This window comes from Arachis duranensis, chromosome 7, assembly GCF_000817695.3.
Source record: "Arachis duranensis cultivar V14167 chromosome 7, aradu.V14167.gnm2.J7QH, whole genome shotgun sequence".
Classification (NCBI taxonomy): domain Eukaryota; kingdom Viridiplantae; phylum Streptophyta; class Magnoliopsida; order Fabales; family Fabaceae; genus Arachis; species Arachis duranensis.
Window position 1 is genome coordinate 54,034,827 of NC_029778.3, and position 9,477 is coordinate 54,044,303.

The window sequence follows — 9,477 nt, forward strand, 5'->3', positions numbered from 1 at the left end:
CTATAACCAAATACCTATGCACCGACCCGACGAGGAGAAAATGGCTTTCATCACCCCCGACGGAACGTACTGCTACACAGTCATGCCCTTCGGCCTAAAAAACGCCGGAGCCACCTACCAAAGGCTCATCAACAAGATATTCCAGAACCTGTCCGAGACAAATTAGAAGTCTACATAGACGACATGCTCGCCAAGTCCGAATCCGGCTAGCAACTCATTAGCGACCTCAAGCTCATATTGAACACCCTACGACAACACCAAATGCGACTCAACCCAATAAAATGCGCCTTCGGAATGGAGGCAGGAAAGTTCCTCGGCTTTATGATCACACAACGTGGAGTTAAAGCTAACCCAGAGAAATGTCGGGCCGTCCTTGAAATGAAAAGCCCGAAAAACCTTAACGAAATCCAAAAGCTCACCGGCCGGCTCATTGCGCTATCCCGTTTCCTCGGGGCATCGGCACAAAAAGCAATCCCTTTTCTTTAAACTGATGAAAAAAGGTGCCCCTTCAAATGGGAAGCAACATGCGAAGAGGCATTCCAACATTTCAAGAGAGTCCTAGCGGAACCACCAGTTCTTGCCAAACCCCAAATAGGGGAGACCCTCTACCTATACCTCTCCATAACGAAAGAAGCACTCGCAGCGGCACTTATCCGCGAAAACGAGAAAAAAGAACAAAAACCCATCTACTTCATAAGCAAAGTCCTACAAGACACGGAAACTCGTTACTCACGCCTAGAAAAGCTAGCCTTCGCGCTCCTCACGGCCTCCCGATGTATGCGACAGTATTTTCAAGCCTATCCAGTGACAGTTCGAACAGACCAAGCGGTCAAACAGGTACTATAAAAACCTGACCAAGCAGGAAGAATGCTAGCATGGTCCATCGAGTTGTCCCAGTTCCAAATCAAATTCGAACCCCGAAATGCAATCAAAGGACAGGCCATGGCCGACTTCATCGCCGAGATGACGCCAGGAAACTCCACCCCCGAGTCATGGAAACTACACGTCGACGACTCATCAAACACCACCTCCGGAGGAGCCGGAGTCATACTCGAAAGTCAAAACGGGGTTGTAATCGAACAGTTAGTACGATACGAGTTCTTGGTTTCAAATAATCAAGTAGAATATAAGGCCCTTCTGGCGGGCCTAGCCCTAGCCAAGGAAATCGGAGCAAAGGTCCTAGAAGTAAATACCGACTCGCAGGTAGTCAGTTCCCAAATCAAAAGGAGACTACCAAACATGAGATCCCCTACTCCAACAATACCTTGCCAAGGTAAACAAACTAAAAGAAGGATTCAATAGCGTAACCATACAGCACGTTCCTAGGGAACGAAACGCCAGGGCAGACCTTCTCTCTAAACTTGCCAGCACCAAACCAGGACACAGCAACAAATCGCTAATTCAGGAAGTCGTTAGATCACCATCTATATCAACCACGACTAACGCCCACCTGATACTCTCTAGCCAGGGATCATGAATCCACCCTATCCTACAATATCTCCTCAACGGAACACTACCAGAAGACCCCAAAGAAAAAAAACCCACAAAAAGAGAAGTCGCCAATTACACAGTCATCGCAGGACAACTATACAAACGCAGATTCTCGCAACCCATGCTCAAATGCGTCGAACCCGGGGACACGGAGTACATACTTCACGAAGTCGATGAAGGCTGTTGTGGCCACCACATCGGGGGTAAAACCCTAGCCCAGAAAGTCATTCGGGCCGGATACTTCTGACCCACGGTTATCTGGGACTACATACAGCTAGTAAAAAATTGCAATAAATGCCAAAAGCACGCCAATATCCACTAGGCCGCCCCACACCAGCTCAACATCATATCGATAGAACGGCCACTCGGTACCTGGGGGATCGACCTCGTCGGGCCCTTTCCTACGGCACCCGGTCAATTCCGGTATCTCATCATCGCCATAGATTATTACACTAAATAGATCGAGGCCGAACCCCTGGCCTCCGTCACGGCAACCCAATGCCGAAAATTCCTTTGGCGATAGATCATAACCAGGTTCGGGATCCCCGAGATCGTCATCTCGAACAACGAAACCCAATTCACTGATAGGAAATTCAGAGAATTCCTAGAAGGGCTACATGTATCCCACCGTTTTAGTTCGGTAGAGCACCCCCAAACAAACGGGCAGGTGGAATCCGCAAACAAAATAATCGTCAAAGGACTCAAGAAACGACTCGATGAAGCCAAGGGACTGTGGGTCGACGAACTCAGATCAGTTTTATGGTTGTATCGAACAACCCCACAAACAGCCACCGGGAAACTCCTTTCTGATAAACATACGGCGTGGAGGCAGTTATCCCGGTAGAGATAGGAGACCCAAGCCCAAGGAGAACAATCGGGGGCAATGACGAGGAAGCAGAACGAAACCTCACCAACGAAATAAGGAGCATAGCCCATATCAGAGAGCTAGCCCTAAAACAAAGAATCAGCCTAAGGTACAATCACGACGTCATCCGACGAGAATTTGTGCCCAACGACCTCGTCCTATGACGAAATGACATCGGAACCCCAACCCCGGGAGAAGGAATACTCACCCCCAAATGGGAAAGACCATATAGAATCAAGGCTGCAATCAGAAAGGGAGCGTACAAGCTCGAACAACTTAACGGCAACGAAATTTCGTGGACATGGAACGCTGCCAACTTGCGACGATACTACACTTAGACTGACCCCCCCTAGTAAACAGAGGGTTTTAACAATGCCCAAACTTAATAAAATTCCATTTTTACAAAAATACATTTGCCAATACCACTATAAAGGTGAAACAAACAAAACGGCTAACACCGAGAATTGATCACCCTCGGGGCCTAACAAACGGATATCCTCAAACACTATCAAACGGCCTACCAAAGGTTCTAAGTCACGACGGCTTAAAAACATAAAATGGCTCGAAAAGCGGAAAAGCCTGAACAGCCATAACCACGCGAGTCAAGAAAAAAACGTTCACAATGGCATAAAAAGTTCAAAACATACAAAAATACATGGCCTCAGGGCCAACTAACATCCAAAATAAAAGCAACAAGTCCAAATAAACCAACATAAAAAGATATTAACAAAAAATAACTCAATGTCGACGATCTGGCCATCACGGACGGTCTTGAAAGCTCCCATCACAGACACGTCCACACCTGGAGCCAGCACCAAAGCCTGAGCCCTCATCGTCTTCTCGATAGCCACAATCGCACACTTTGCATCAGCTAGCAATTCCACCTTCTCCTTTTTCAGAGCAGCATCTCGGCCTTCAAAACCTCCATCTCCCCAAGAAGCACGGCAGTCTGAGAACCCACATCGGAAGCTCGCTGCCGCTTCACACCCAGCTAAGATAAAAGTGAAGTCTCAACCTTGGAAAGTCGGAGGATCTCAGCCCCAGCTTCCTCGAAAGACTTCACCGCCTTCTCTCTCGCCACTTCAGCAACCTCATGCTGCTCTTTCAACTTGGCCACATCAGCTTGGGAATGACGGAGCTTCTTATCCAGCAAATCGACCTGAGCCATCACAGGCTCATCCTTCCGAACAATTACAGCAGATTAGAGAAGGGCGCGATATACCGACTTAGCTTGAAAAGAAACATCACAATCATCAAAAAATGGTTCGGTGCCAGGCATCAAGTACTGATCTATAAACCCTGAAGCATCAAAACGCCGATCCATCACGGTAGGAACGGCACCCTCCTCCTCTAAGTTCTCACTACTAAGCTCCTCAGGCCTCTTTCTCTTCCGAGAAGCCTCAGCAGCCGAAACCACAACGACTTCCTCCTCAGGTGAATTCACGGGACCAGGTGAAGCCTAAGTACCAACCCTAACCCCAGCCGAAATCACCTCCTGGGAAACAGCTCAAAAATCTGCAGTAGGATTAGAAGCAGGGGTAGCAGGAGATGCCGACGACCCCTCCTCCCGATCCATTGCTGCCTTCAACCTCGCCAGAGAAGTCAAACTACCAGCCATCTCAACTGAAAAAACCAAAGAAAAAAACACAAAGTTACAAAACCGGGAAACAGACATAAGAAAACAAAGAAAATGATAGCCACACACCAATATACATCCGACAGGCCATAAGATCCCCCATGACGTTCTGAAGATTCAACGGACGCTCCCCGAACAAATGCAAAAGGACACTGGCGATGTCCTTATCCTCTGGAGACAAACCATCGTATGTGACCTTGGTCAAAATCGACGGCTCGGCACCAAAATTCCAATAAGTCGGAAACCGACGCTCGCCCTCTAATGTCAACCAAAAAGGACGATGCCCCTGAACATGGCGCACTTTAAAGTATTCTCTCTTAAAACCATGGAAAGAATCTTCAAACAAACCAAATATACGACGATGAGGCTGAGCCCAGAATGACATGTATCCTTTCTTATGCTTCCCTTCCTTAGTCGGAAGAGTACATAAGAAAAGAAAAAGGAAAACAGGCACAGAGACCGGAAGATTGAGGTATCGACACACAAGCTCAAAGAATCAAACGGCCGCCCAACTATTCAGATGAAGCTGAGACGGTGCCATGGAACACCGACTCAGCAACTCCTGAATAAACGGCGAAAAGGGGAGGCGCACACCGAGCCGAGTAAACATCGATTCATAAATGCACATCCAGTCCGGCACGATCGGCGAATTAAGATTCAGATAACAAACCCGCTCATCGGGATCAGGGAGGGCAAGCTCATATTGCCGCTCCACATCACCGCCACCACATACTGCCCCCTGATCACAGAGCCTTTGGAGATAGGCCTCCGTCATCCGCGACGGAACACCCCACACATCGCTAGTCACCCAAGTATAGCGAGCGGGGACGCCCCTGGAAGGGGCTATCAGAGTACCCACACCCTTACTCCTCTGCTGATGCATACCTAAAATAGGGAGGAGCACCACCATCAGCCTACTAACCCTACACAGAAGCAGAAAAGACAACTAAAAACCTACTGCCCACTACCAATCCAACACAGTGGTGCTTAGCCCCTTCAAAACACAAACACCACCACCACCCAAAATGCAAAATGCAATACAAGAAAGCAGATAGCAAAAAAAATGCATGGCAAAAACAGAACAACAAAACACCATCAAATGATGAAACCAAGAAGAAATAGAAGGATACCTACCTGATAATGCAGAAAGCAAGCTCAAAAAAATATTGTAGCAGGAAAGCAGAAACTCAACTGCGAGGAAACACCAGAACACAAGGGAGAGAAAGAGATTTTTTTTCAGAAAAGAGAGTAAAAGAGAAATGAAACAAACGAGGGAAGTAAGAAAGAAAACCAAAACGGTTTCAAAAAAAGACAAAACGACGCAAATAGCCTTGAAAAGTAAGAGCGGGCATGGGGGCAATAAAGGAAAGCTACCCAAAAAACGCCCACTCACAATAAATGCCCTTGGAAAAGGAAAACAATAAGGTACGCCTCGAAAAATGTAACAGGCGCAAGGACACAGAATAGTCACATCAAGACCAAAACGGCCAGGCGAAACTTCGGTCTAGCCACAAAAACCGGGACCGGCGCACCGACTTTTCCCCAAAAGTGTTAAACGACAACCCGATAAAACAAAAGAAGGCCAGAAACGGTCAAGACCGCATCTCTCAGCGACAGACCAACCTCGCTCGCTCTCCCGCTGTGGGGGCAACTGTTACGGATCCGGCCCATGGATCCCATAACCCAGGATAGTCCTTGAACCCGGCTACGCAGGCCCAACCCACCTAAACCTTCTAAAAGGCCAAGAACCAGCCTACTAGAGTTTTTAACTAACTTTCAAATTCAAACGTCTCCCTTATCTTAGTCAATAAGATAAGACAGCTACCATCACCTATAAATAGAGGACCCAGGTCCCTCAAGGTACTCATTCATTCTTCACACCTTCTACCTCTCAGATCCATTCTGACTTGAGCGTCAGAGTGTCTTTGCAGGTACCTCCCCCCATTGCTCCAATCAAGTGATCCGGCATCCACCTCAACCCGTAAGTTCTCGATCCATCTCTCAACCCGTACTAGAGACATCTTGTACATTTACCAATCATAAAAAATAAAAAGTTGGAAGCATGCTTCTATCTGAACATTATTTTGTGTAAATAATGTTTACTATCATTATTAATTTGTTATTTTAATTTGAATGGTTCTTTGTCCTTTGATGCTATTATTATTATTATTAAAAGTTTTTAAGTTCGTTGAGAAGAGGATTGAATCAAAGAAATATAAATGATAAACTGTTTTTTAGATTACAAGCGAAATTGATAGACAAGAGATAATTTTTGTTTTTATCTCGTCCAACAACAAGAGAACAAAACGAAAATAGAAGTTGTAAATTTTAGAAAAAAAGAGGAGTAATATCACGATATATCCTAGTTTTATCACGAAGTGTAATGTGATCTTTCTCTGGTCTCCTAAAAATTAATTAGTTACAACATATGCATTAAATGTAACATCCTTACTATTAAAATGTCACGCTTTCATCTGCACCACTCTGATAACGAGAATATTACGACAACTATATACTTAAACGAGACTTGTCATACAAGTAACTTACAAATATTATAAACATACATATCATTACAACTCCTATCCCTCTTTACAGAAATATAATAACAAAGGCAAGAAAAACTATAACTAATATATAAATATATAACACAAGAAGATATGCAGAAGAAACTCTTTAAACTCCTCGTCTGTCTTGAAAGGAGAAATCTGTAGAGGGTGAGAACCTAACCACATGGTCTCACTGTAGGAGTTCCAAAATTGTCATAAGAAGATATATAAAAGAAAACTACTTTCTACCACAGTGATCATCATTTGTCTTATGAATATTTTGAAAATTAACAATTATCCAAAATCTAAATCTATATTTTAATTTATAAAAAGATCCAATCAAACATTATATCCAAAAATTTCACCATATACCAACGAACCGTTCTAACCAGACTTACCAATAATTCAACCAATCATGGTCTCTGGTCCAAATAAAATAAAATTATGGCCTCCAACTCAATATATATATAATCAATTCACGACCTCCGGTCCAACATATAATCAAATCACGGCGTCCGCCCCAACATATAATCAATTCACGGTCTTCGGCCCAACATAACCAACCAACACTCGGTCTCAAAATAGAATCAATCATAGGCACAAACAATGTAAGGCAAACACAATTAGAGAGTAGTTACAGCAAGTACCACAACTAACAGTTAAACAAAATTCATCAGATAAGCAAACCAAAACACTTAAACACACCTAAACAATAGCAAACAAATACAGTATGATGCATGTCTGTCCTACTGGTCGTGAGCTCACGCGTCGGTTATCTTGCCAGAATCTAACATATCCGGTTGCTAACTCAGTATCGTCTCTCGTAGGGAATCGGGGATATAATGCCCGACACACTCTCAGGATATAGTACCCAACACACCATTGGGTTATAGTACCCGCCACACTCTCGGGATATAGTGTCCATCACACTTTCGGGATATAGTTCCCGCCACACTTTTGCACACTAAGAAAATGTACTATTAGGGATAATAAAAACATAAGTCTCCTTACTTGTTTTCATCGTGATTCAAAAATCATTCTTGACCCATTCACTTTCAAGAGAAATATATATTCATTTCACATCACGCCAAGAATAACTTTTTCTCCGATCGTTTTCTTTTAAAATTAAAAACCACTTTTTATAATATTTTTTGAAACCTTCAAAACAACTTCACTCTAAACCAATTCTCTTTCATAAAACTCATTTATTACCAAATCAAAAGTCCCAAATTAAATTCGATAATCAATTTCTTCAATTATTCCATTTGAAATACCCAAAAACATAACTTTTAAATCACTTTTGATTTTCAATTAAATATCCAAAATCACTTTCAATTTCATTCTCAAGTTCAACTTTAAAGTATTCTCATAATTCTTGAAAATCTCAACTCAACACAACCATAAAAAAATCACTTTTACCCAAAAAGATAGCACATTCAAAAATAAACTATTTCCAAATTCATTCTCTTAAAAAGCAAGTTTAATCTTCATTTTTACTCAACCAAAAATTCCAAACTAACTTCAAAACCTTTTCAAGTTTAATCCTCCTTCAAAATACTCAAAAATCATCTTGTTTGCAAATTAAAATCTTAACTGAAACCACATAATCATTTATTCTTTAATAATTGTTTTAAAGTTTGCTAAAACACCCAAATCATACTCTTTTCTTTAATTAAATCAAAATTAAATAAAATAATTCTTCAATCAAATTAACTACAATAAAATTTCTAAATTTTTATAAAAATTTCAACAGTATCTCCTCTAAAATTCGGACTTTGCCACCATCTAAGGTCCCATCCGAACACCCTTCAACCCTTCTCAAACATTTCCAAATATCAAACCATTTTAAAATATAAAATCATTCCTAACATACGATAACCAGAACTCAATCCTATGGCAATAACGCCGCAAAACCTTATCAAAGTATAACGGAACAGCAATTTAAAAGAGTTATGGAGCAAAATAACTTACTATACTTAAACAAGAACCACAAGGAAGCAGCGGCAGCTCTGGCGGTTGATTCCGGCGAGTTCCAGCAATGGCGGCTTCAACTAGCGGCAGAAAAATTCATTGTGACAATATCATCCAACATATACGACTTAAGCAACAACTCTCATGGTAATCACGACTTTGGCATCATAGAAAGAAATCAAAACAAGGATAGAGCTTACCAAGAGGGTGGCGGCTCCAACAGCAGTTTTCGACGGCCAAAACGGCAGCGTGGACTCTCTCCACGAGTTTCCGAGCGTCCCTCTTAACGATGGCGACAAATTTGACGGCAACGGAGGCACAAATGGCGACAAAGGGCTTTTTCTTGGCGACAATAGCAAGCACGAGTTGGCAGCGGCATTCGGGCTCCCTCTCTCTCTCGTCAGCATCTCACCCTCTTTCTCTCTCTCTCCTCGGGTTAACGTCGACGGTAACGGTGGCACCTAGTCCCGCTGGCGTCGTCCCCTTCTTCCTCCTCTCCTTCTTCTTTCTTTCATTCTTCCGCTGGCTCACTCCCTCTGTCTCTTTCTTTCTTCTTTCCGGGCATGGGGATGAGAGAAAGGGCGGGGTAAGGTGAAGGCGTTTGTGTGGCGTGTGTGTGAGTGGGGAGTGTGTGTTGTGTTGTGTTAGGGTTAGAGGTAGTGTAAATTAGAGTTTGTGTATGAAATTGAAGATTTTGAAGCTTGGTAGAGTTAGAATTTTAATAAAAATAAAAAGTTAGAGTAATAATTTAAAACCAAATTTAAATACAAAATAATTATCTTTAGAATACCATTTAATTATCAACTTGTAAATTATTTTTAAATAAATACTAATTTAATTGAAATTAAAAATAATTAAATTAATTTTTTCTTTAAAATCATAAATCAATAGCATAATAATTTAATTTCTAAAAATCCAGGTCTTACATTAAATAATTCTTGACATCTTAATTTAAGATTAATCTGAGG